This window comes from Actinia tenebrosa, unplaced genomic scaffold (genome assembly GCF_029948245.1).
Source record: "Actinia tenebrosa isolate PJP-AT-01 unplaced genomic scaffold, QUT_ActTen_1.0 PGA_scaffold3__52_contigs__length_22856419, whole genome shotgun sequence".
Taxonomy (NCBI): domain Eukaryota; kingdom Metazoa; phylum Cnidaria; class Anthozoa; order Actiniaria; family Actiniidae; genus Actinia; species Actinia tenebrosa.
The window spans coordinates 4,367,777-4,391,406 of NW_028292580.1; the positions used below are offsets into that span (position 1 = coordinate 4,367,777).

Genomic DNA, 23,630 nt, shown 5'->3' on the forward strand with positions numbered 1-23,630 from the left:
TCCAACTGTCATTCATTGATAATACATTGGTAATGATTTATTCATCTTTATCGGCCTCAGGGATCAGCATGTTGATAATTCTATTTTTAGTATTTCTACTTTACTAGGACTGCAAGCTGGGTGAGTGTGAATTAGACGATAAATGTGTTAAGATAATATGTGACATGTATAATTTTCTTTTTAGCTATTTCTAATGCTAAAGAATGTAGCTGGGTGATTGTGAATTAGACGATTGAATAATGTGTTAACACGAAGTATGGACATATATTTTCTTTTTAGTATTTCTACTGTGTTTAATAGACTACAGCTGGGTGATTGGAATTAGACAATGACTGTGTTAAGATAATATGTGACAGTTATAATTTTCTTTTTAGTATTTTCTACTGTTAAATAGACTACAAGCTGGGTGATGTGAATTAGAGATGAATGTGTTAAGATAATTACGTTACATGTATAATTTCTGCTCAGTTATTGCTACTGCTAATAGATGCAGAGCTGGTTATTGTGAATGAGGAAGATGAATGTGTTAAAATAATATGTGACATTGTAGAATTTTCTTTTTAGTATTTCTACTGTGAATAGATGTAGTCTGGGGATGTGAATTAGACAATGAATGTGTTAAAATAATAGTGACATGTAGAATTTTCTTTTTAGGATTTCTACGGTTAATAGACTGCAGCTGGGTGATTAGTGAATTAGACAATGAATGTGTTAGATAATATGTGAATGTATAATTTCTTTTTAGATTTTACTGTTAAATAGACCTACAGGCTGTGTGATCGTGAATTAGACGATGAATGGTTACGATAATAAGTGAGGTATAATTTTCTTTTTAGTATTTCTACTGTTAATAGACTACAGCTGGGTGATGTGAATTAGACGATGGAATGTTTTAAGATAATACGTTTACATGCTATTTTCTTTTCCGGTATTTACTATCGATAATCAGACTGAGCTGGTTGATTGTGAATGAGCGATGAATGTGTTAATAATATGTGACATGTAAATTTATTTTTTAGTATTTATACTGTATAGGACTGCAGCTGGGTATGTGAATTTAGACAATGAAATGTGTTAATTAAATTAATATGTGACATGTATAATTTCTTTTTTAGTATTTCTACTGTTAAATGGTTTTTTTTAGACTCGCAGTGGCGTGATTGGAAATTCGACCAATGACTGTGTTAAGATAATATGGAAGGTCTTTAATTTTCTTTTAGTATTTCTACTGTTAATAGACTAAAGGCTGTGTGATCGTGACTTAGACGATGATAATGTGTTAAGATAATATGTGACATGTATAATTTCTTTTTAGTATTCTTGTTAATAGACGCAGATGGTTGATTGTGAATTAGACGATGAATGTGTTTAAGATAGTATGTGACATGTATAATTTTCTTTTTGTATTCTACTGTTAATAGACTGCCAGCTGGGGGATTGTGAATTAGCGATGAATGTGTTAACATAATATGTGGCATGTTGCCTGCGGATACTAATATAAAACACTTAGAACTACAAGGTAATAAGAAACCTAGTTGGTGGTAAATACAGTATTCAAGATGCCTTTGTACTAATATAACACACCTAGAACTAAATGTATATAATAGAAAGATGTGGTGTTCAGTGCTGTGTTCAGTATTATAATACTTTTGTGTTAAACATATATATAATGAGTGTTATATAATAGATAATAAAATTAGTAGTAATGTCAACCCCTAATAAAAAATTTTAAAAACTTTGATCAAAATCCTTATAATGATGGGCTAAATGCGAGAACGGGCCCTTAGGGACTTTTCTAGGTAAATTTCAAACTTTCTGTAATTCCAACAAAAATATCACCAAACAGCCTGTTTAAGTCTAAATATCTTTGTGATTTTGACCGGGAAAGATTGAAAAATGCTCCCTAGTTACGATTTGGCTTCATTGACAACCGATCATTCGTCCATGAACTTGTACTTATTTGCATGTCACTTGATGTCGTTTTGTGATTACATTAACATTCCGCTGTGTGTTCAAGCAGAAGCTTTAATTCAATTTTGTTACTAAATGTCAAATCGAATTGATGAGCGTATAAACACGGCGTTTTCTCAACTAAATCCTCCTTTTTCCGTGTTGTGAAGCTTCTTGTAATGAAGGTCAGATCACTAATGATGTGAAATGGCTTCCTGGTTTTTATTTTTTTAGCACAGATCAAGATTATTCGAAATGTCACGTTCTTTGGATAAAATTAATGCCTCAAATGTATGTTCTCGATTCAAATACGACATATCAGTTTGATGAGTATTAGATATAGCAACATTACACATTCTCCTAAAACTTCTTTGCGTTTAATAATATTTCGATGTATTATAACCCCGCGATGTCCATATTGCGCAACATGCGATTGCAGCTTCGGAATTTCGAATGTTGAGACTATTTTTCTATCATATCCAAAAAGAAAGACCAGTTTCTTCATCAAGAAATGATCATAATAATCAAGCTTTCTGGCACATGGCTCATGAGAAATAGAGTCAAATGGATAAGCCAACAACGTTACTACAAAAGCTGCATACGAACGAAATATTAGTATAATTAGATTTTCTATGATATGGAAACTTTATAGCGTCGAACTATATACTGTACAAGTAAAATTAGAAAATTAAACAACACATTAAATGATGTCTACAGATGACGATTGCGATGACGATTTTTGGTTTTTCTTTACAGATACCAAACGAGTCCAATATCCTAAGACATGGTTGTCTCATTGACCTTTGTGGAGCGGTTCTGATGTGAAGGACATCAGAAGCAGAGCTTTCAATAGAAGGCAGCAACTAGCGATTTATCGCCGGATACTTCTGCCTAAACTGCCGGCTATTTTAGACTTAATAGTACACATAATTAATAAAAAAGGGGACTAAAATTCCATTCATTACCAAATAAAGACATATAAAAGCATCAGTGGATTCAGCATTCTTCTTTATTTTGGTTTGTATCAATGCAACAAAACCTGCCACATACACATCTTTCTAAATGAGTAGTTACCATCTTGATTTTAGAGCGCAAAGGTCTCTGCGTGATATAACAGGCTTCCTGTGGTAGCTAAGACCAGCGGTGTTGCAAACAAACAAAATGGCGACCAAGCATGATATTCGATCGTTTTTGTTGTTGGTTTTTTTTTTGTTACTGTATAATAATCATGGTAATAATTCTAAATAAGAGCCAAGTTTTGACAAAAAGTTTTTTTTTTTTTGTACTTGTTCATCTTATTCAAATCATCAGGTGATATATTAAATAATATAGTTTTATTAAGGGTAGACAATGGCGAATCTTACATTATGTAGCTGTTCACATTAAGTTGAAATTGACGCCCAAATCGCTGGAAAATGCATTTCTGAGGTTCTAAGTTTAAAAATTTTCTGGGGGGGGGCATACCCCCAGACCCCCCTAGATAGCTGCCCGTGCCACCGCCCCCCTACTATTTGGGAATAACCGCTTACTCCAAAAAATATTGAAAGCTCTGCATAAGGCATGAAGGAAATACCTGTGAGTGAGAATCAGAATGCCATTTCCATTCATCCTTTCCTATACACAAATCTATATTTTTGATTGTTGTTTTTTATATTACAGACTGAAGAAATTTTTCCTTTATATTTTTGTTAATTCACTAGATGGAAGTTTCAACAAATAAATTAATTTAAAAATTTTGTAATATGGATTTTGAAAGTTACTTAGTTAATAATCGAATGATTATTACCTGGTTCAGTACTGCACTTTATCATAATTTTGCATAATTTTTTTTTCTTTTTTTTTTTTGCTGATGATATATCAACATGTATTATTATAATACATGAATCATACAGAATTTTGTAGGAAAAAATCAAGTTTCTTTGGATGTAAAGCATAAATTCATGAGGTTTTATGCTAGAAATAAGTTCCATTCTTATTCTTACGCCTATGACAAAGGCAATCTGTTATTACTTTCATTTTGATTTTTTTGACACATTGTCCAGCGTTGCCGTGGAAACTTACATGATCTGTCATGTGGGTGATAAAATTTGAAAATTCATTTCATAAGTAGTAAAATAATGGATCATTTTTGGGCTTTAAGTCTCTGCCCATTAAACTTGATTTTTTTATTGAACAGGTGTTAAAAGCATGAAATATTCTTGACATGTCAGGGGTAACCGCCCCCCCCCCCTCCCCCGGATATGCGGCAAGAATAGGGTTAACAGTTGAAGTTCATGATATTGCAATATATATTCAATTACAAATATCACACATGCTTTGGAGCTTTGTAACCAATTCTTCACTTTGGATTGTTTTTAAGCTATGCAAATTATAAGGAATTTTTAATCAAGTTTTTCATAAAGTGTGCATCTCTTCTTTGTTTTACCAAAACCAGGGAAGAAATAAAAAACTCTGGGGCTTTACTCTATTAAATATGAGTTTTAGGAAATTTTTTTTAATGTTTTAGTGACAATTAAATTTTAATATATTGTTTTAGTGGCTACTGCCTTGAAGAGGCGAAGCCACTATGTCACTGAGTTGTGTCCATCCGATTGAGTGTGACTAGGCCAACGTTCAGAATTAGTCGAAAGGGTTCGTTCGAGGCATTGTGATTAACTTCGGAACCAATCAGCAATCATTATCAATAATAAACAATTTGATACGAAACAATGAACAAATTTCGGAATCAATCGACGCTTGAACAACAAAATCTCACTGTACTCCGATTATTGCCGAGGTGGATGACAACTGATGACAACCTTGTAGTGGGAGAATCAACTGTTCATGGTTGATTGTTCAAAGTTCAAGTGAAGTGAAGTGTTTTTATAAAATTTTTCACTTTTATTTATCACAACTTTCATTTGGTTTTACTGTACTATTAAATGAAAGGTTTTGTAAGTGTTACTCAAATTTTAGGCCGATTTTTACACCGAAATTACCAGGCAGGACAGCGAAGACAAACCTGGCTGAACACAGACAATGAGCTTTGTATGCAAATAAAAAATCCTTTATTGGGAAAGCAAAAGCCTTTTCGGAGGATGATTGAGCCTCTTCGGAGGATGATTGAGCCTCTTCGGAGGATAATTGAGCCTCTTTTACTAATTTTGGCATGTTCTTTTCAAATATTATTTTTCGTTTATGTTGGATTGAATTTTAAAATGTCACACAACCTGATAACCCCTCATTAACATAGAAAGAAGTTGTAAAATACCTTGAACTACTTCTTATTTTAATAAATTGTGTATATATACGTTAAATGGTCTGCTTCGTTCTACATTCTACAGGTTTCTCAATATAAAGCTGGCCCTATAACACTCTGCCCGCTCAAAGAAAATTTGATGTAGCGACCACAACAAACAGAAAATAATATTTGGACATTTTCAACAAAACTTGGGAACACTCAAAACAGCTCTTTTGACGTCTCCCTCCAAAACATTCAGCTCCCAGCCCGGCCTAAAACTACCAAACACATAGACCGGAAACTAGTGCCAGGGCAAGCCATAATATGAAAACAACAACTACAGCAGTGTACCTAGTCGTATGGCATCAGGCACATGCGTTCCAGAAAAGTGGAGGAAAATCAATAAAATATATATACCTACTTGCATATACATACAAACATGACATAAGTAATTTAGTGAGAAACTAAATTAAAAGACAAAAGAAGATCAATGAAGCTCAATTGCAATGCATACCTCGGAGAAAATCCTGGGTATACCCCTCAACGCAGACGAAAATACATAGATTACAATTGCTTCCTCAGCAAACCCATAAAAACATGTTTGTTAAAGCATTCCAGTAAAAAGAAATGAACTAAACCCCAGCAATTCTGCGTAGCCACATGCGCTCATCAAGCGTCTATCTTATAACATTGGTATCCTAATATTAAATTATGTTATTGAACTTGAATTCTCCTGGAGGTGACCTAATATTGACTAGTATTAGTAAAAACCTAACAACCTCAACTGTTTTTCTCGTGCAACAGAAAACACACCTATTTTTTTTGTTTGGCCTTAGTAAAACTTTCAAATCACTTAGCAGATGTCACGAAGAAAGCATTTACATGAAGCAAAACTTCAACCTAGGGTGAGAGTGACCTTGTATACTGAAACCAGTCAATTGCATGCAGACATTTTTTATCAATCCTTCATACCAAGAAAACCCAGAAAAATTCAAAAAAGGAAAAAGAACCACAAACCGAGAAACGTAATTTCAAGAAAAGATGCTTGAGAAAATTACAATGAACTACACACTCCATAATATAATTTTTAAAATGGATCATTCCAAGAAAAAAAAAGAATATTTTCATGAATGGTGTATTTTAAAATGAAGTAAACTTCAAACGCACTTGCTGGTCAATTTACTTTAAACATCAGCATGCGTCTATCTTACTAAGAAATCTTTTTCACTAGATTCGGATGACTGGTTCTTATTTATGCAAACACATTTTAGTCGTGCTCTTTTGTTCTGTGTACGAGCACTTTTGTTAACTTAGTCATTTTAGTAAAATGATTTTTTAAGAAATATCTACATGGTGTTTTTTAAAGTGCTACTACGATGAAAATTGCTCAAACTTGGATTCAGCTGAAACTTCCTAAGAATACTCTTTAAAGGTCCAATAATCACTGTATGAAGTGTTTTCTCGATATTCAGGACGAAAGTATGATATTTTTACGATTATTTTTTGGAGTCTGTGACGTCATACACTCAACATCAAACATTGCTACATATATTAATCCTTAATTTATTTTATTCCTATGAAGCCCAAAGGGTGGCTAATGTGCTTATTTCATATTACTTGTGACTATAATTTATATTTTGGGGTGTTTGGGTATTTCTTTCTCCCTTTACTACTGATATTTTGATCATAAACTACAAAGAAATGTATGGAGCGATGTTCGATGTTGAGTGTATGACGTCACAGACTCCAAAAAATAATCGTAAAAATATCATACTTTCGTCCGGAATATCGAGAAAACACTTCATACAGTGATTATTGGACCTTTAAAGAGCATTCTTAGGAAGTTTCAGCTGAATCCAAGTTTGAGCGATTTTCATCATAGTAGCACTTTAATAAAAAGAGAATGAAGAGAAAATCAGCGGAGAAAAACAGTGGGGACGTTTAAATGGTAAAGAACAAAACACAAAAGAAAGTACACATTAACTGACAAGAAGCTTAAGCAAATTTCAAACATGGCTGGCTTTTGAATTAGTTGACAACAACTTGAAGTATTCGTCAATAAAACCGTTCATTTTAGCACTTATTAATCAGAAAACTTATCCCAAGAGCTAATAAAAAGGTGGAAAATATTGGAAAGAAAGTTTTGACCGTAAAAATAGAAACAGAAAGCTATAGAAAAATAAAAAGTTTAAGCCTTTAAGTTAAGACATCGAGTCGAGATCGTAAAGACGAATGAAAATAAAGCCGCCGGTTGACCGTCGTTCTTCAGTAAATTTTTCAGTAAAGTATTCAGTGTCATTCTTTGTTTTCAATACTATAATTTTAGCTACTAGGTTTATGCTAAAACAATTACAATACTCGTTTTCTATGAGTCAAATTGACTGATAAAAGACTCGACCTCGTAGTCTAATCATTAAATAGTGAAATCTTGATTTAAAAATTTTTTTCTTGGGTGCCAACTATAAGATTCTTAATCCAAGTAAATAAGGAAAGCGTAAAATTCTTAATTTAAGATATTCACAAACTTAATAAATGAAAATAAAAAGCTTCTTACAGGATGGATTTTCGAGTAAACATCTCCTCAGAAAATCACGGAAAACAAACTTCAGAGGGAGGCGTTTCCAACTTACTTCAAACGTCCGTTTGACGAGGCCGTAAAATCGAACAAAATCGCCTAAAATATAAACAAATTACTGGTAAACATTGCAAAATCTCGAATGAAGCATAGCACCACAAATAATTCGGGTTATTTTAGTTTTTTTCAAGCAATAAATCGTTCAACTTCAAGCTAAATTGTTGAGAATGAATCCCGCCAAAACATGGCGACAAGCAACCGAACTCTTTACGCTCAATTCAACTCTAAAATATCGCTTTCGATTAAAAAACTAAACAATACGAGGCTAAAAAAATAGTTAATTTACCTTGAGGATGCTATATGAGCCCATAAAGATCCATATTTGAGGATTAAAAGAAGGATTTTTAGTCAGAAAATATTCCCACTCGTCGACTGCTCCACTGAACACGGCTGATAACATGTGACTGCCTCGTTTACATGTCAACACCACAGGGGAGGGGAGGGGATTGATTCTTGGTTCATAGTAACTTCGTGTAACTATGTAACCCTGCTCCAAGAGAAAATAAAACATTTCCAACAAACAATTCAAGATATCTCTTTCCCAACACACTACAAAAATTAAAAACATATTTTCATATTATTCTTATGACAAACTAACCTATTTTTAACAACCAAAGAATTTCTTGGAATTTTTTTTTAACTCATTTTATTTTATTTAAGTGTCTATTGATTCTTACGAAATGGGGATCACCGGATAATAGGCAGAAGAACTTCTTAGACTTTTTTTTTTTTTTATTATTATTCCCCTTCTCTTTTCAATTGCTTCATATCACTTTATTCGTTCAACTTTTAATTTTTCTACTCCATTCATTGCTTTTCTTGTTTTCTGTTTATTTTGTAGTGCTTTTTTCTTCCTTTCTCGAAAGGTTTGTTGACGCTTACATCGTGATTGTGCATAAAGTACGGCCTTCGCAATTTGATTATTTCTTTGGCGACTTGAAATTAACTGCAAAACCGATTTTTCATTAATGTATCTGATAGGGGAACAATATTCAACTAGAATATTCTACGGTATGCACGTAGACATAAGAAATTCCACAACTTAAGCTACTTTACGCTGCATCTCGATTTCAGCATCTCCAAACTTTTCTAAAACGGAAGAAAGCAACACTAAAAAAAACAAAAAGAAAACAAGAACAGCAATGAATGGAGTAGAAAAATTAAAATATAAACGAATAAAGTGATCTGAAGCAATTGAAAAGGGAAGGGGAATCAAATGAACAAAAGTCTACAGCACCAGTTATTCCCAGGTGGTCACCCATCCAAGTACTACGCTGGCCTTACCCAATTTGAATTCGGTGATCGGACGAGAAACGGTTTTTTCTCGCTGGTATGGCCGTAGAGAAAAGAAATTGCAAAACTTAAGCTACTTTACGCTGCATCACTATTTCAGCGCCTCTTAACTTTTCTAGAACGGAAGAAAATATCACTACGAAACAAACAGAAAACAAGAACAGCTATGAATGGAGTAGAAAAATTAAAAGATAAACGAATAAAGTGATCTGAAACAATTGAAAAGAGAAGGGGAATCAAATGAACAAAAGTCTACAGCACCAGTTATTCCCAGGTGGTCACCCATCCAAGTACTACGCTGGCTTTACCGAGTTTCACTTCGGTGATCGGAGGAGAACCGGTTTCTTCCCAGTGGTATGGCCGTAGAGAAAAGAAATTGCAAAACTTAAGCTACTTTACGCTGCATCACTATTTCAGCGACTTTTAACTTTTCTAGAACGGAAGAAAGCAACACTAAAGAAACAAACAGAAAACAAGAACAGCAATGAATGGAGTAGAAAAATTAAAATATAAACGAATAAAGTGATCTGAAGCAATTGAATAGAGAAGGGGAATCAAATGAACAAAAGTCTACAGCACCAGTTATTCCCAGTTGGTCACCCATCCAAGTTCTACGCTGGCCTTGCCGAGTTTCACTTCGGTGATCGGAGAAGAACTGGTTTTTTTCTCAGTGGTATGCCCGTAGACAGAAAAAATTCCACAACTTAAGCTACTTTACGCTGCATCACTATTTCAGCGACTTTTAAATTTTCTAGAACGGAAGAAAACAACACTAAAAAAACAAACAGAAAACAAGAACAGCAATGAATGGAGTAGAAAAATTAAAATATAAACGAATAAAGTGATCTGAAGCAATTGAAAAGAGAAGGTGAATCAAATGAAAAAAAAAGTCTACAGCACCAGTTATTCCCAGGTGGTCACCCATCCAAGTACAACGCTGGCCCTACCCAATTTGAATTCGGTGATCGGACGAGAAACGGTTTTTTCTCGCTGGTATGTCCGTACATAGAAGAAATTGCACAACTTAAGCTACTTTACGCTGCATCACTATTTCAGCGCCTCTTAACTTTTCTAGAACGGAAGAAAATATCACTACGAAACAAACAGAAAACAAGAACAGCAATGAATGGAGTAGAAAAATTAAAAGATGAACGAATGAAGTGATATGAAACAATTGAAAAGAGAAGGGGAATCAAATGAACAAAAGTCTACAGCACCAGTTATTCCCAGATGGTCACCCATCCAAGTACTACGCTGGCCTTACCGAGTTTCACTTCGGTGATCGGAGGAGAACCGGTTTCTTCTCAGTGGTATGGCCGTAGAGAAAAGAAATTGCAAAACTTAAGCTACTTTACTCTGCATCACTATTTCAGCGCCTTTTAACTTTTCTAGAACGCAAGAAAGCAACACTAAAGAAACAAACAGAAAACAAGAACAGCAATGAATAGAGTAGAAAAATTAAAAGATAAACGAATAAAGTGATGTGAAGCAATTGAAAAGAGAAGGAGAATCAAATGAAAAAAAAAGTCTACAGCACCAGTTATTCCCAGGTGGTCACCCATCCAAGTTCTACGCTGGCCTTGCCGAGATTCACCTCGGTGATCGGAAAAGAAACGGTTTTTTCTCAGTGGTATGACCGTACACAGAAGAAATTCCACAACTTAAGCTACTTTACGCTGCATCTCGATTTCAGCGCCTTTTCAATTTTCTAGAACGGAAGAAAACAACACAAAAAAAAAACAACACAAAACAAGAACAGCAATGAATGGAGTAGAAAAATTAAAAGATGAACGAATAAAGTGATCTGAAGCAATTGAAAGGAGAAGGGGAATCAAATGAACAAAAGTCTATAGCACCAGTTGTTCCCAGGTTGTCACCCATCCAAGTACTACGCTGGCCCTACCCAATTTCATTTCGGTGATCGGAAAAGAACCGGTTTTTTCTCGCGTGTATGGCCGTACACAGAAGAAATTGCACAACTTAAGCTACTTTACGCTGCATCACTATTTCAGCGACTTTTAACTTTTCTAGAACGGAAGAAAATATCACTGCGAAACAAACAGAAAACAAGAACAGCAATGAATGGAGTAGAAAAATTAAAAGATAAACGAATAAAGTGATCTGAAGCAATTGAAAAGAGAAGGGGAATCAAATGAACAAAAGTCTACAGCACCAGTTATTCCCAGGTGGTCACCCATCCAAGTACTACGCTGGCCCTACCCAATTTGAATTCGGTGATCGGAAAAGAACCGGTTTTTTCTCGCTGGTATGACCGTACACAGAAGAAATTGCACAACTTAAGCTACTTTACGCTGCATCTCGATTTAAGCGTCTTTATACTTTTCTAGAACGGAAGAAAACAACACAAAAAAAAACAACACAAAACAAGAACAGCAATGAATGGAGTAGAAAAATTAAAAGATAAACGAATAAAGTGATCTGAAGCAATTGAAAAGAGAAGGTGAATCAAATGAACAAAAGTCTAAAGCAGCAGTTGTTCCCAGGTTGTCACCCATCCAAGTGCAACGCTGGCCCTACCCAATTTCACTTCGGTGATCGGAAAAGAACCGGTTTTTTCTCGCTGGTATGGCCGTACACAGAAGAAATTGCACAACTTAAGCTACTTTACGCTGCATCACTATTTCAGCGACTTTTAACTTTTCTAGAACGGAAGAAAATATCACTACGAAACAAACAGAAAACAAGAACAGCAATGAATGGAGTAGAAAAATTAAAAGATAAACGAATAAAGTGATCTGAAGCAATTGAAAAGAGAAGGTGAATCAAATGAACAAAAGTCTAAAGCAGCAGTTGTTCCCAGGTTGTCACCCATCCAAGTGCAACGCTGGCCCTACCCAATTTCACTTCGGTGATCGGAAAAGAACCGGTTTTTTCTCGCTGGTATGGCCGTACACAGAAGAAATTGCACAACTTAAGCTACTTTACGCTGCATCACTATTTCAGCGACTTTTAACTTTTCTAGAACGGAAGAAAATATCACTACGAAACAAACAGAAAACAAGAACAGCAATGAATGGAGTAGAAAAATTAAAAGATGAACGAATAAAGTGATCTGAAGCAATTGAAAGGAGAAGGGGAATCAAATGAACAAAAGTCTACAGCACCAGTTATTCCCAGGTGGTCACCCATCCAAGTACTACGTTCGCCCTACCCAATTTCACTTCGGTGATCGGAAAAGAACCGGTTTTTTCTCGCTGGTATGGCCGTACACATAGAGGAAATTGCACAACTTAAGCTACTTTACGCTGCATCACTATTTCAGCGACTTTTAACTTTTCTAGAACGGAAGAAAATATCACTACGAAACAAACAGAAAACAAGAACAGCAATGAATGGAGTAGAAAAATTAAAAGATAAACGAATAAAGTGATCTGAAGCAATTGAAAAGAGAAGGGGAATCAAATGAACAAAAGTCTACAGCACCAGTTATTCCCAGGTGGTCACCCATCCAAGTTCTACGCTGGCCTTGCCGAGTTTCACTTCGGTGATCGGAGAAGAACCGGTTTTTTCTCAGTGGTATGGCCGTAGACAGAAAAAATTCCACAACTTAAGCTACTTTACGCTGCATCACTATTTCAGCGCCTTTTAAATTTTCTAGAACAGAAGAAAACAACACTAAAAAAACAAACAGAAAACAAGAACAGCAATGAATGAAGTAGAAAAATTAAAATATAAACGAATAAAGTGATCTGAAGCAATTGAAAGGAGAAGGGGAATCAAATGAACAAAAGTCTGCAGCACCAGTTATTCCCAGGTGGTCACCCATCCAAGTACTACGCTGGCCCTACCCAATTTGAATTCGGTGATCGGACGAGAAACGGTTTTTTCTCGCTGGTATGGCCGTACATAGAAGAAATTGCACAACTTAAGCTACTTTACGCTGCATCACTGTTTCAGCGCCTCTTAACTTTTCTAGAACGGAAGAAAATATCACTACGAAACAAACAGAAAACAAGAACAGCAATGAATGGAGTAGAAAAATTAAAAGATGAACGAATTAAGTGATATGAAACAATTGAAAAGAGAAGGGGAATCAAATGAACAAAAGTCTACAGCACCAGTTATTCCCAGTTGGTCACCCATCCAAGTACTACGCTGGCCTTACCGAGTTTCACTTCGGTGATCGGAGGAGAACCGGTTTCTTCTCAGTGGTATGGCCGTAGAGAAAAGAAATTGCAAAACTTAAGCTACCTTACGCTGCATCACTATTTCAGCGCCTTTTAACTTTTCTAGAACGGAAGAAAGTACCACTAAAGAAACAAACAGAAAACAAGAACAGCAATGAATAGAGTAGAAAAATTAAAAGATAAACGAATAAAGTGATGTGAAGCAATTGAAAGGAGAAGGGGAATCAAATGAACAAAAAAGTCTACAGCACCAGTTATTCGCAGGTGGTCACCTATCCAAGTTCTACGCTGGCCTTGCCGAGATTCACCTCGGTGATCGGAAAAGAACCGGTTTTTTCTCGCTGGTATGGCCGTACACAGAAGAAATTGCACAACTTAAGCTACTTTACGCTGCATCACTATTTCAGCGACTTTTAACTTTTCTAGAACGGAAGAAAATATCACTACAAAACAAAGAGAAAACAAGAACAGCAATGAATGGAGTAGAAAAATTAAAAGATAAACGAATAAAGTGATCTGAAGCAAATGAAAGGAGAAGGGGAATCAAATGAACAAAAGTCTACAGCACCAGTTATTCCCAGGTGGTCACCCATCCAAGTACTACGTTGGCCCTACCCAATTTCACTTCGGTAATCGGACGAGAACCGGTTTTTTCTCGCTGGTATGACCGTACACAGAAGAAATTGTACAACTTAAGCTACTTTACGCAGCATCTCGATTTCAGCGTCTCTATACTTTTCATAAACGGAAGAAAACAACACAAAAAAAACCAACAGAAAACAAGAACAGCAATGAATGGAGTAGAAAAATTAAAAGATAAACGAATAAAGTGATCTGAAGCAATTGAAAAGAGAAGGGGAATCAAATAAACAAAAGTCTAAAGCACCAGTTATTCCCAGGTGGTCACCCATCCAAGTTCTACGCTGGCCTTGCCGAGATTCACTTCGGTGATCGGAAAAGAACCGGTTTTTTCTCAGTGGTATGACCGTAGACAGAAGAAATTCCACAACTTAAGTTACTTTACGCTGCATCTCGATTTCAGCGCCTTTTCAATTTTCTAGAACGGAAGAAAACAACACAAAAAAAAACAACACAAAACAAGAACAGCAATGAATGGAGTAGAAAAATTAAAAGATAAACGAATAAAGTGATCTGAAGCAATTGAAAAGAGAAGGTGAATCAAATGAACAAAAGTCTACAGCACCAGTTGTTCCCAGGTTGTCACCCATCCAAGTACAACGCTGGCCCTACCCAATTTCACTTCGGTGATCGGAAAATAACCGGTTTTTTCTCGCTGGTATGGCCGTACACAGAAGAAATTGCACAACTTAAGCTACTTTACGCTGCATCACTATTTCAGCGACTTTTAACTTTTCTAGAACGGAAGAAAATATCACTACGAAACAAACAGAAAACAAGAACAGCTATGAATGGAGTAGAAAAATAAAAAGATGAACGAATAAAGTGATCTGAAGCAATTGAAAAGAGAAGGGGAATCAAATGAAATAAAGTCTACAGCACCAGTTATTCCCAGGTGGTCACCCATCCAAGTACTACGCTGGCCCTACCCAATTTGAATTCGGTGATCGGACGAGAAACGGTTTTTTCTCGCTGGTATGGCCGTACATAGAAGAAATTGCACAACTTAAGCTACTTTACGCTGCATCACTGTTTCAGCGCCTCTTAACTTTTCTAGAACGGAAGAAAATATCACTACGAAACAAACAGAAAACAAGAACAGCAATGAATGGAGTAGAAAAATTAAAAGATGAACGAATTAAGTGATATGAAACAATTGAAAAGAGAAGGGGAATCAAATGAACAAAAGTCTACAGCACCAGTTATTCCCAGTTGGTCACCCATCCAAGTACTACGCTGGCCTTACCGAGTTTCACTTCGGTGATCGGAGGAGAACCGGTTTCTTCTCAGTGGTATGGCCGTAGAGAAAAGAAATTGCAAAACTTAAGCTACCTTACGCTGCATCACTATTTCAGCGCCTTTTAACTTTTCTAGAACGGAAGAAAGTACCACTAAAGAAACAAACAGAAAACAAGAACAGCAATGAATAGAGTAGAAAAATTAAAAGATAAACGAATAAAGTGATGTGAAGCAATTGAAAGGAGAAGGGGAATCAAATGAACAAAAAAGTCTACAGCACCAGTTATTCGCAGGTGGTCACCTATCCAAGTTCTACGCTGGCCTTGCCGAGATTCACCTCGGTGATCGGAAAAGAACCGGTTTTTTCTCGCTGGTATGGCCGTACACAGAAGAAATTGCACAACTTAAGCTACTTTACGCTGCATCACTATTTCAGCGACTTTTAACTTTTCTAGAACGGAAGAAAATATCACTACAAAACAAAGAGAAAACAAGAACAGCAATGAATGGAGTAGAAAAATTAAAAGATAAACGAATAAAGTGATCTGAAGCAAATGAAAGGAGAAGGGGAATCAAATGAACAAAAGTCTACAGCACCAGTTATTCCCAGGTGGTCACCCATCCAAGTACTACGTTGGCCCTACCCAATTTCACTTCGGTAATCGGACGAGAACCGGTTTTTTCTCGCTGGTATGACCGTACACAGAAGAAATTGTACAACTTAAGCTACTTTACGCAGCATCTCGATTTCAGCGTCTCTATACTTTTCATAAACGGAAGAAAACAACACAAAAAAAACCAACAGAAAACAAGAACAGCAATGAATGGAGTAGAAAAATTAAAAGATAAACGAATAAAGTGATCTGAAGCAATTGAAAAGAGAAGGGGAATCAAATAAACAAAAGTCTAAAGCACCAGTTATTCCCAGGTGGTCACCCATCCAAGTTCTACGCTGGCCTTGCCGAGATTCACTTCGGTGATCGGAAAAGAACCGGTTTTTTCTCAGTGGTATGACCGTAGACAGAAGAAATTCCACAACTTAAGTTACTTTACGCTGCATCTCGATTTCAGCGCCTTTTCAATTTTCTAGAACGGAAGAAAACAACACAAAAAAAAACAACACAAAACAAGAACAGCAATGAATGGAGTAGAAAAATTAAAAGATAAACGAATAAAGTGATCTGAAGCAATTGAAAAGAGAAGGTGAATCAAATGAACAAAAGTCTACAGCACCAGTTGTTCCCAGGTTGTCACCCATCCAAGTACAACGCTGGCCCTACCCAATTTCACTTCGGTGATCGGAAAATAACCGGTTTTTTCTCGCTGGTATGGCCGTACACAGAAGAAATTGCACAACTTAAGCTACTTTACGCTGCATCACTATTTCAGCGACTTTTAACTTTTCTAGAACGGAAGAAAATATCACTACGAAACAAACAGAAAACAAGAACAGCTATGAATGGAGTAGAAAAATAAAAAGATGAACGAATAAAGTGATCTGAAGCAATTTAAAGGAGAAGGTGAATCAAATGAACAAAAGTCTACAGCACCAGTTATTCCCAGTTGGTCACCCATCCAAGTACTACGTTGGCCCTACCCAATTTCACTTCGGTGATCGGAAAAGAACCGGTTTTTTCTCGCTGGTATGGCCGTACACAGAAGAAATTGCACCACTTAAGCTACTTTACGCTTCATCACTATTTCAGCGACTTTTAACTTTTCTAGAACGGAAGAAAATATCACTACGAAACAAACAGAAAACAAGAACAGCAATGAAGGGAGTAGAAAAATTAAAAGATAAACGAATAAAGTGATGTGAAGCAATTGAAAGGAGAAGGGGAATCAAATGAACAAAAGTCTACAGCACCAGTTATTCCCAGTTGGTCACCCATCCAAGTACTACGCTGGCCCTACCCAATTTGAATTCGGTGATCGGACGAGAAACGGTTTTTTCTCGCTGGTATGGCCGTACATAGAAGAAATTGCACAACTTAAGCTACTTTACGCTGCATCACTGTTTCAGCGCCTCTTAACTTTTCTAGAACGGAAGAAAATATCACTACGAAACAAACAGAAAACAAGAACAGCAATGAATGGAGTAGAAAAATTAAAAGATGAACAAATTAAGTGATATGAAACAATTGAAAAGAGAAGGGGAATCAAATGAACAAAAGTCTACAGCACCAGTTATTCCCAGTTGGTCACCCATCCAAGTACTACGCTGGCCTTACCGAGTTTCACTTCGGTGATCGGAGGAGAACCGGTTTCTTCTCAGTGGTATGGCCGTAGAGAAAAGAAATTGCAAAACTTAAGCTACTTTACGCTGCATCACTATTTCAGCGCCTTTTAACTTTTCTAGAACGGAATAAAGTACCACTAAAAAAACAAACAGAAAACAAGAACAGCAATGAATAGAGTAGAAAAATTAAAAGATAAACGAATAAAGTGATCTGAAGCAATTGAAAGGAGAAGGGGAATCAAATGAACAAAAAAGTCTACAGCACCAGTTATTCGCAGGTGGTCACCCATCCAAGTACTACGCTGGCCCTACCGAGTTTCACTTCTTTGATCGGACGAGAACCGGTTTTTTCTCGCTGGTATGACCGTACACAGAAGAAATTTCACAACTTAAGCTACTTAACGCTGCATCTCGATTTCAGCGTCTCTATACTTTTCATAAACGGAAGAAAACAACACAAAAAAAACCAACAGAAAACAAGAACAGCAATGATTGGAATAGAAAAATTAAAAGATAAACGAATAAAGTGATCTGAAGCAATTGAAAAGAGAAGGGGAATCAAATGAACAAAAGTCTACAGCACCAGTTATTCCCAGTTGGTAACCCATCCAAGTTCTACGCTGGCCTTGCCGAGATTCACTTCGGTTATCGGAAAAGAACCGGTTTTTTCTCAGTGGTATGACCGTAGACAGAAGAAATTCCACAACTTAAGTTACTTTACGCTGCATCTCGATTTCAGCGCCTTTTCAATTTTCTAGAACGGAAGAAAACAACACAAAAAAAAACAACACAAAACAAGAACAGCAATGAATGGAGTAGAAAAATTAAAAGATGAACGAATAAAGTGATCTGAAGCAATTGAAAAGAGAAGGTGAATCAAATGAACAAAAGTCTACAGCACCAGTTTTTCCCAGGTTGTCACCCATCCAAGTACAACGCTGGCCCTACGCTATTTGTCTTCGGTGATCGGAAAAGAACCGGTTTTTTCTCGCTGGTATGGCCGTACACAGAAGAAATTGAACAACTTAAGCTACTTTACGCTGCATCACTATTTCAGCGACTTTTAACTTTTCTAGAACGGAAGAAAATATCACTACGAAACAAACAGAAAACAAGAACAGCAATGAATGGAGTAGAAAAATTAAAAGATAAACGAATAAAGTGATGTGAAGCAATTGAAAGGAGAAGGGGAATCAAATGAACAAAAGTCTACAGCACCAGTTATTCCCAGTTGGTCACCCATCCAAGTACTACGCTGGCCCTACCCAATTTGAATTCGGTGATCGGACGAGAAACGGTTTTTTCTCGCTGGTATGGCCGTAGAGAAAAGAAATTGCACAACTTAAGCTACTTTACGCTGCATCACTATTTCAGCGCCTTTTAACTTTTCTAGAACGGAAGAAAGCCACACTAAAGAAACAAACAGAAAACAAGAACAGCAATGAATAGAGTAGAAAAATTAAAAGATAAACGAATAAAGTGATCTGAAGCAATTGAAAGGAGAAGGGGAATAAAATGAACAAAAAAGTCTACAGCACCAGTTATTCGCAGGTGGTCACCCATCCAAGTTCTACGCTGGCCTTGCCGAGATTCACCTCGGTGATCGGAAAAGAACCGGTTTTTTCTCGCTGGTATGACCGTACACAGAAGAAATTCCACAACTTAAGCTACTTTACGCTGCATCTCGATTTCAGCGCCTTTTCAATTTTCTAGAACGGAAGAAAACAACACAAAAAAAAAAAAAAAAAAAACAAGAACAGCAATGAATGGAGTAGAAAAATTAAAAGATGAACGAATAAAGTGATCTGAAGCAATTGAAAAGAGAAGGTGAATCAAATGAACAAAAGTCTACAGCACCAGTTGTTCCCAGGTTGTCACCCATCCAAGTACAACGCTGGCCCTACCCTATTTCACTTCGGTGATCGGAAAAAAAGTGGTTTTTTCTCGCTGGTATGGCCGTACACAGAAGAAATTCCACAACTTAAGCTACTTTACGCTGCATCACTATTTCAGCGCCTTTTAAATTTTCTAGAACGGAAGAAAACAACACTAAAAAAACAAACAGAAAACAAGAACAGCAATGAATGGAGTAGAAAAATTAAAAGATAAACGAATAAAGTGATCTGAAGCAATTGAAAAGAGAAGGGGAATCAAATGAACAAAAGTCTACAGCACCAGTTGTTCCCAGGTTGTCACCCATCCAAGTACAACGCTGGCCCTACCCAATTTCACTTCGGTGATCGGAAAAGAACCGGTTTTTTCTCGCTGGTATGGCCGTACACAGAAGAAATTGCACAACTTAAGCTACTTTACGCTGCATCACTATTTCAGCGACTTTTTACTTTTCTAGAAGGGAAGAAAATATCACTACGAAACAAACAGAAAACAAGAACAGCAATGAATGGAGTAGAAAAATTAAAAGATAAACGAATAAAGTGATCTGAAGCAATTGAAAAGAGAAAGGGAATCAAATGAGCAAAAGTCTACAGCACCAGTTATTCCCAGGTGGTCACTCATCCAAGTTCTACGCTGGCCTAGCCGAGTTTCACTTCGGTGATCGGAAAAGAACCGGTTTTTTCTCAGTGGTATGACCGTAGACAGAAGAAATTCCACAACTTAAGCTACTTTAAGTTGCATCTCGATTTCAGCGCCTTTTCAGTTTTCTAGAACGGAAGAAAACAACACAAAAAAAAACAACCCAAAACAAGAACAGCAATGAATGGAGTAGAAAAATTAAAAGATGAACGAATAAAGTGATCTGAAACAATTGAAAGGAGAAGGTGAATCAAATGAACAAAAGTCTACAGCACCAGTTGTTCCCAGGTTGTCACCCATCCAAGTACTACGTTGGCCCTACCCAATTTCACTTCGGTGATCGGAAAAGAACCGGTTTTTTCTCGCTGGTATGGCCGTACACAGAAGAAATTGAACAACTTAAGCTACTTTACGCTGCATCACTATTTCAGCGACTTTTAACTTTTCTAGAACGGAAGAAAATATCACTACGAAACAAACAGAAAACAAGAACATCAATGAATGGAGTAGAAAAATTACAAGATAAACGAATAAAGTGATCTGAAGCAATTGAAAAGAGAAGGGGAATCAAATGAACAAAAGTCTACAGCACCAGTTATTCCCAGGTGGTCACCCATCCAAGTACTACGCGGGCCCTACCCAATTTGAATTCGGTGATCGGACGAGAAACGGTTTTTTCTCGCTGGTATGGCCGTACATAGAAGAAATTGCACAACTTAAGCTACTTTACGCGGCATCACTATTTCAGCGCCTCTTAACTTTTCTAGAACGGAAGAAAATATCACTACGAAACAAACAGAAAACAAGAACAGCAATGAATGGAGTAGAAAAATTAAAAGATGAACGAATTAAGTGATATGAAACCATTGAAAAGAGAAGGGGAATCAAATAAACAAAAGACTACAACACCAGTTATTCCCAGGTGGTCACCCTTCCAAGTACTACGCTGGCTTTACCGAGTTTCACTTCGGTGATCGGAGGAGAGCCGGTTTCTTCTCAGTGGTATGGCCGTAGAGAAAAGAAATTGCAAAACTTAAGCTACTTTACGCTGCATCACTATTTCAGCGCCTTTTAACTTTTCTAGAACGGAAGAAAGCCACACTAAAGAAACAAACAGAAAACAAGAACAGCAATGAATAGAGTAGAAAAATTAAAAGATAAACGAATAAAGTGATGTGAAGCAATTGAAAGGAGAAGGGGAATCAAATGAACAAAAAAGTCTACAGCACCAGTTATTCGCAGGTGGTCACCCATCCAAGTTCTACGCTGGCCTTGCCGAGATTCACCTCGATGATCGGAAAAGAACCGGTTTTTTCTCAGTGGTATGACCGTACACAGAAGAAATTCCACAACTTAAGCTACTTTACGCGGCATCACTATTTCAGCGCCTTTTAACTTTTCTAGAACGGAAGAAAGCAACACTAAAGAAACAAACAGAAAACAAGAACAGCAATGAATAGAGTAGAAAAATTAAAAGATAAACGAATAAAGTGATCTGAAGCAATTGAAAGTAGAAGGGGAATCAAATGAACAAAAAAGTCTACAGCACCAGTTGTTCCCAGGTGGTCACCCATCCAAGTACAACGCTGGCCCTACCCAATTTCACTTCGGTGATCGGAAAAGAACCGGTTTTTTCTCGCTGGTATGGCCGTACACAGAAGAAATTGCACAACTTAAGCTACTTTACGCTGCATCACTATTTCAGCGACTTTTAACTTTTCTAGAACGAAAGAAAATATCACTACGAAACAAACAGAATTCAAGAACAGCAATGAATGGAGTAGAAAAATTAAAAGATGAACGAATAAAGTGATCTGAAGCAATTGAAAGGAGAAGGGGAATCAAATGAACAAAAGTCTACAGCACCAGTTATTCCCAGGTGGTCACCCATCCAAGTACTACGTTGGCCCTACCCAATTTCACTTCGGTGATCGGAAAAGAACCGGTTTTTTCTCGCTGGTATGGCCGTACACAGAAGAAGTTGCTACACTTAAGCTACTTTACGCTGCATCACTATTTCAGCGACTTTTAACTTTTCTAGAACGGAAGAAAATATCACTACGAAACAAACAGAAAACAAGAACAGCAATGAATGGAGTAGAAAAATTAAAAGATAAACGAATAAAGTGATCTGAAGCAATTGAAAGGAGAAGGGGAATCAAATGAAGAAAAAAGTCTACAGCACCAGTTATTCCCAGGTGGTCACCCATCCAAGTACTACGCTGGCCTTGCCGAGTTTCACTTCGGTGATCGGAAAAGAACCGGTTTTTTCTCAGTGGTATGACCGTAGACAGAAGAAATTCCACAACTTAAGCTACTTTACGCTGCATCTCGATTTCAGCGCCTTTTCAATTTTCTAGAACGGAAGAAAACAACACAAAAAAAAAAACAACACAAAACAAGAACAGCAATGAATGGAGTAGAAAAATTAAAAGATGAACGAATAAAGTCATCTGAAGCAATTGAAAGGAGAAGGTGAATCAAATGAACAAAAGTCTACAGCACCAGTTGTTCCCAGTTTGTCACCCATCCAAGTACTACGTTGGCCTTACCCAATTTCACTTCGGTGATTGGAAAAGAACCGGTTTTTTCTCGCTGGTATGGCCGTATATAGAAGAAATTGCACAACTTAAGCTACTTTACGCTGCATCACTATTTCAGCGACTTTTAACTTTTCTAGAACGGAAGAAAATATCACTACGAAACAAACAGAAAACAAGAACAGCAATGAATGGAGTAGAAAAATTAAAAGATAAACGAATAAAGTGATCTGAAGCAATTGAAAAGAGAAGGGGAATCAAATGAACAAAAGTCTACAGCACCAGTTATTCCCAGGTGGTCACCCATCCAAGTTCTACGCTGGCCTTGCCGAGTTTCACTTCGGTGATCGGAGGAGAACCGGTTTTTTCTCAGTGGTATGGCCGTAGACAGAAAAAATTCCACAACTTAAGCTACTTTACGCTGCATCACTATTTCAGCGCCTTTTAAATTTTCTAGAACGGAAGAAAACAACACTAAAAAAACAAACAGAAAACAAGAACCGCAATGAATGGAGTAGAAAAATTAAAAGATAAACGAATAAAGTGATGTGAAGCAATTGAAAAGAGAAGGGGAATAAAATGAACAAAAGTCTAAAGCACCAGTTATTCCCAGTTGGTCACACATCCAAGTTCTACGCTGGCCTTGCCGAGTTTCACTTCGGTGATCGGAGGAGAACCGGTTTTTTCTCAGTGGTATGGCCGTAGACAGAAAAAATTCCACAACTTAAGCTACTTTACGCTGCATCACTATTTCAGCGACTTTTAAATTTTCTAGAACGGAAGAAAACAACACTAAAAAAACAAACAGAAAACAAGAACAGCAATGAATGGAGTAGAAAAATTAAAAGATAAACGAATAAAGTGATCTGAAGCAATTGAAAAGAGAAGGGGAATCAAATGAACAAAAGTCTAAAGCACCAGTTATTCCCAGGTGGTCACCCATCCAAGTACAACGCTGGCGCTACCCAATTTCACTTCGGTGATCGGAAAAGAACCGGTTTTTTCTCGCTGGTATGGCCGTACACAGAAGAAATTGCACAACTTAAGCTACTTTACGCTGCATCACTATGTCAGCGACTTTTAACTTTTCTAGAACGGAAGAAAATATCACTACGAAACAAAGAGAAAACAAGAACAGCAATGAATGGAGTAGAAAAATTAAAAGATAAACGAATAAAGTGATCTGAAGCAA

At 36.7% G+C, this 23,630-nt stretch overlaps 36 pseudogenes; all 36 read right to left on the reverse strand.

Annotated features, from left to right (window-relative positions):
- Positions 1-9,030: 9,030 nt before the first annotated feature.
- LOC148907893 (5S ribosomal RNA) lies at positions 9,031-9,149 on the reverse strand (annotated as a pseudogene).
- Positions 9,150-9,347: 198 nt separating this feature from the next.
- Positions 9,348-9,466, reverse strand: LOC148907894 (5S ribosomal RNA; annotated as a pseudogene).
- Positions 9,467-9,665: 199 nt separating this feature from the next.
- LOC148907895 (5S ribosomal RNA) lies at positions 9,666-9,785 on the reverse strand (annotated as a pseudogene).
- A 201-nt stretch (positions 9,786-9,986) lies between these two features.
- LOC148907896 (5S ribosomal RNA) lies at positions 9,987-10,105 on the reverse strand (annotated as a pseudogene).
- A 198-nt stretch (positions 10,106-10,303) lies between these two features.
- On the reverse strand, positions 10,304-10,422 carry LOC148907897 (5S ribosomal RNA; annotated as a pseudogene).
- A 201-nt stretch (positions 10,423-10,623) lies between these two features.
- LOC148907898 (5S ribosomal RNA) lies at positions 10,624-10,742 on the reverse strand (annotated as a pseudogene).
- A 517-nt stretch (positions 10,743-11,259) lies between these two features.
- Positions 11,260-11,378, reverse strand: LOC148907899 (5S ribosomal RNA; annotated as a pseudogene).
- An 833-nt stretch (positions 11,379-12,211) lies between these two features.
- LOC148907900 (5S ribosomal RNA) lies at positions 12,212-12,330 on the reverse strand (annotated as a pseudogene).
- A 200-nt stretch (positions 12,331-12,530) lies between these two features.
- On the reverse strand, positions 12,531-12,649 carry LOC148907901 (5S ribosomal RNA; annotated as a pseudogene).
- A 199-nt stretch (positions 12,650-12,848) lies between these two features.
- Positions 12,849-12,967, reverse strand: LOC148907902 (5S ribosomal RNA; annotated as a pseudogene).
- Positions 12,968-13,165: 198 nt separating this feature from the next.
- Positions 13,166-13,284, reverse strand: LOC148907903 (5S ribosomal RNA; annotated as a pseudogene).
- A 518-nt stretch (positions 13,285-13,802) lies between these two features.
- Positions 13,803-13,921, reverse strand: LOC148907904 (5S ribosomal RNA; annotated as a pseudogene).
- A 199-nt stretch (positions 13,922-14,120) lies between these two features.
- LOC148907905 (5S ribosomal RNA) lies at positions 14,121-14,239 on the reverse strand (annotated as a pseudogene).
- Positions 14,240-14,755: 516 nt separating this feature from the next.
- Positions 14,756-14,874, reverse strand: LOC148907906 (5S ribosomal RNA; annotated as a pseudogene).
- A 198-nt stretch (positions 14,875-15,072) lies between these two features.
- LOC148907907 (5S ribosomal RNA) lies at positions 15,073-15,191 on the reverse strand (annotated as a pseudogene).
- Positions 15,192-15,709: 518 nt separating this feature from the next.
- Positions 15,710-15,828, reverse strand: LOC148907908 (5S ribosomal RNA; annotated as a pseudogene).
- A 199-nt stretch (positions 15,829-16,027) lies between these two features.
- Positions 16,028-16,146, reverse strand: LOC148907909 (5S ribosomal RNA; annotated as a pseudogene).
- Positions 16,147-16,662: 516 nt separating this feature from the next.
- On the reverse strand, positions 16,663-16,781 carry LOC148907910 (5S ribosomal RNA; annotated as a pseudogene).
- A 198-nt stretch (positions 16,782-16,979) lies between these two features.
- On the reverse strand, positions 16,980-17,098 carry LOC148907911 (5S ribosomal RNA; annotated as a pseudogene).
- Positions 17,099-17,296: 198 nt separating this feature from the next.
- Positions 17,297-17,415, reverse strand: LOC148907912 (5S ribosomal RNA; annotated as a pseudogene).
- Positions 17,416-17,616: 201 nt separating this feature from the next.
- LOC148907913 (5S ribosomal RNA) lies at positions 17,617-17,735 on the reverse strand (annotated as a pseudogene).
- A 199-nt stretch (positions 17,736-17,934) lies between these two features.
- LOC148907914 (5S ribosomal RNA) lies at positions 17,935-18,053 on the reverse strand (annotated as a pseudogene).
- Positions 18,054-18,569: 516 nt separating this feature from the next.
- On the reverse strand, positions 18,570-18,688 carry LOC148907915 (5S ribosomal RNA; annotated as a pseudogene).
- A 201-nt stretch (positions 18,689-18,889) lies between these two features.
- LOC148907916 (5S ribosomal RNA) lies at positions 18,890-19,008 on the reverse strand (annotated as a pseudogene).
- Positions 19,009-19,526: 518 nt separating this feature from the next.
- LOC148907917 (5S ribosomal RNA) lies at positions 19,527-19,645 on the reverse strand (annotated as a pseudogene).
- A 198-nt stretch (positions 19,646-19,843) lies between these two features.
- LOC148907918 (5S ribosomal RNA) lies at positions 19,844-19,962 on the reverse strand (annotated as a pseudogene).
- Positions 19,963-20,161: 199 nt separating this feature from the next.
- On the reverse strand, positions 20,162-20,280 carry LOC148907919 (5S ribosomal RNA; annotated as a pseudogene).
- A 198-nt stretch (positions 20,281-20,478) lies between these two features.
- LOC148907920 (5S ribosomal RNA) lies at positions 20,479-20,597 on the reverse strand (annotated as a pseudogene).
- A 198-nt stretch (positions 20,598-20,795) lies between these two features.
- On the reverse strand, positions 20,796-20,914 carry LOC148907921 (5S ribosomal RNA; annotated as a pseudogene).
- A 201-nt stretch (positions 20,915-21,115) lies between these two features.
- LOC148907922 (5S ribosomal RNA) lies at positions 21,116-21,234 on the reverse strand (annotated as a pseudogene).
- Positions 21,235-21,435: 201 nt separating this feature from the next.
- Positions 21,436-21,554, reverse strand: LOC148907923 (5S ribosomal RNA; annotated as a pseudogene).
- Positions 21,555-21,752: 198 nt separating this feature from the next.
- LOC148907924 (5S ribosomal RNA) lies at positions 21,753-21,871 on the reverse strand (annotated as a pseudogene).
- Positions 21,872-22,071: 200 nt separating this feature from the next.
- On the reverse strand, positions 22,072-22,190 carry LOC148907925 (5S ribosomal RNA; annotated as a pseudogene).
- Positions 22,191-22,708: 518 nt separating this feature from the next.
- LOC148907926 (5S ribosomal RNA) lies at positions 22,709-22,827 on the reverse strand (annotated as a pseudogene).
- A 199-nt stretch (positions 22,828-23,026) lies between these two features.
- Positions 23,027-23,145, reverse strand: LOC148907927 (5S ribosomal RNA; annotated as a pseudogene).
- A 199-nt stretch (positions 23,146-23,344) lies between these two features.
- On the reverse strand, positions 23,345-23,463 carry LOC148907928 (5S ribosomal RNA; annotated as a pseudogene).
- Between the last annotated feature and the right edge of the window lie 167 nt (positions 23,464-23,630).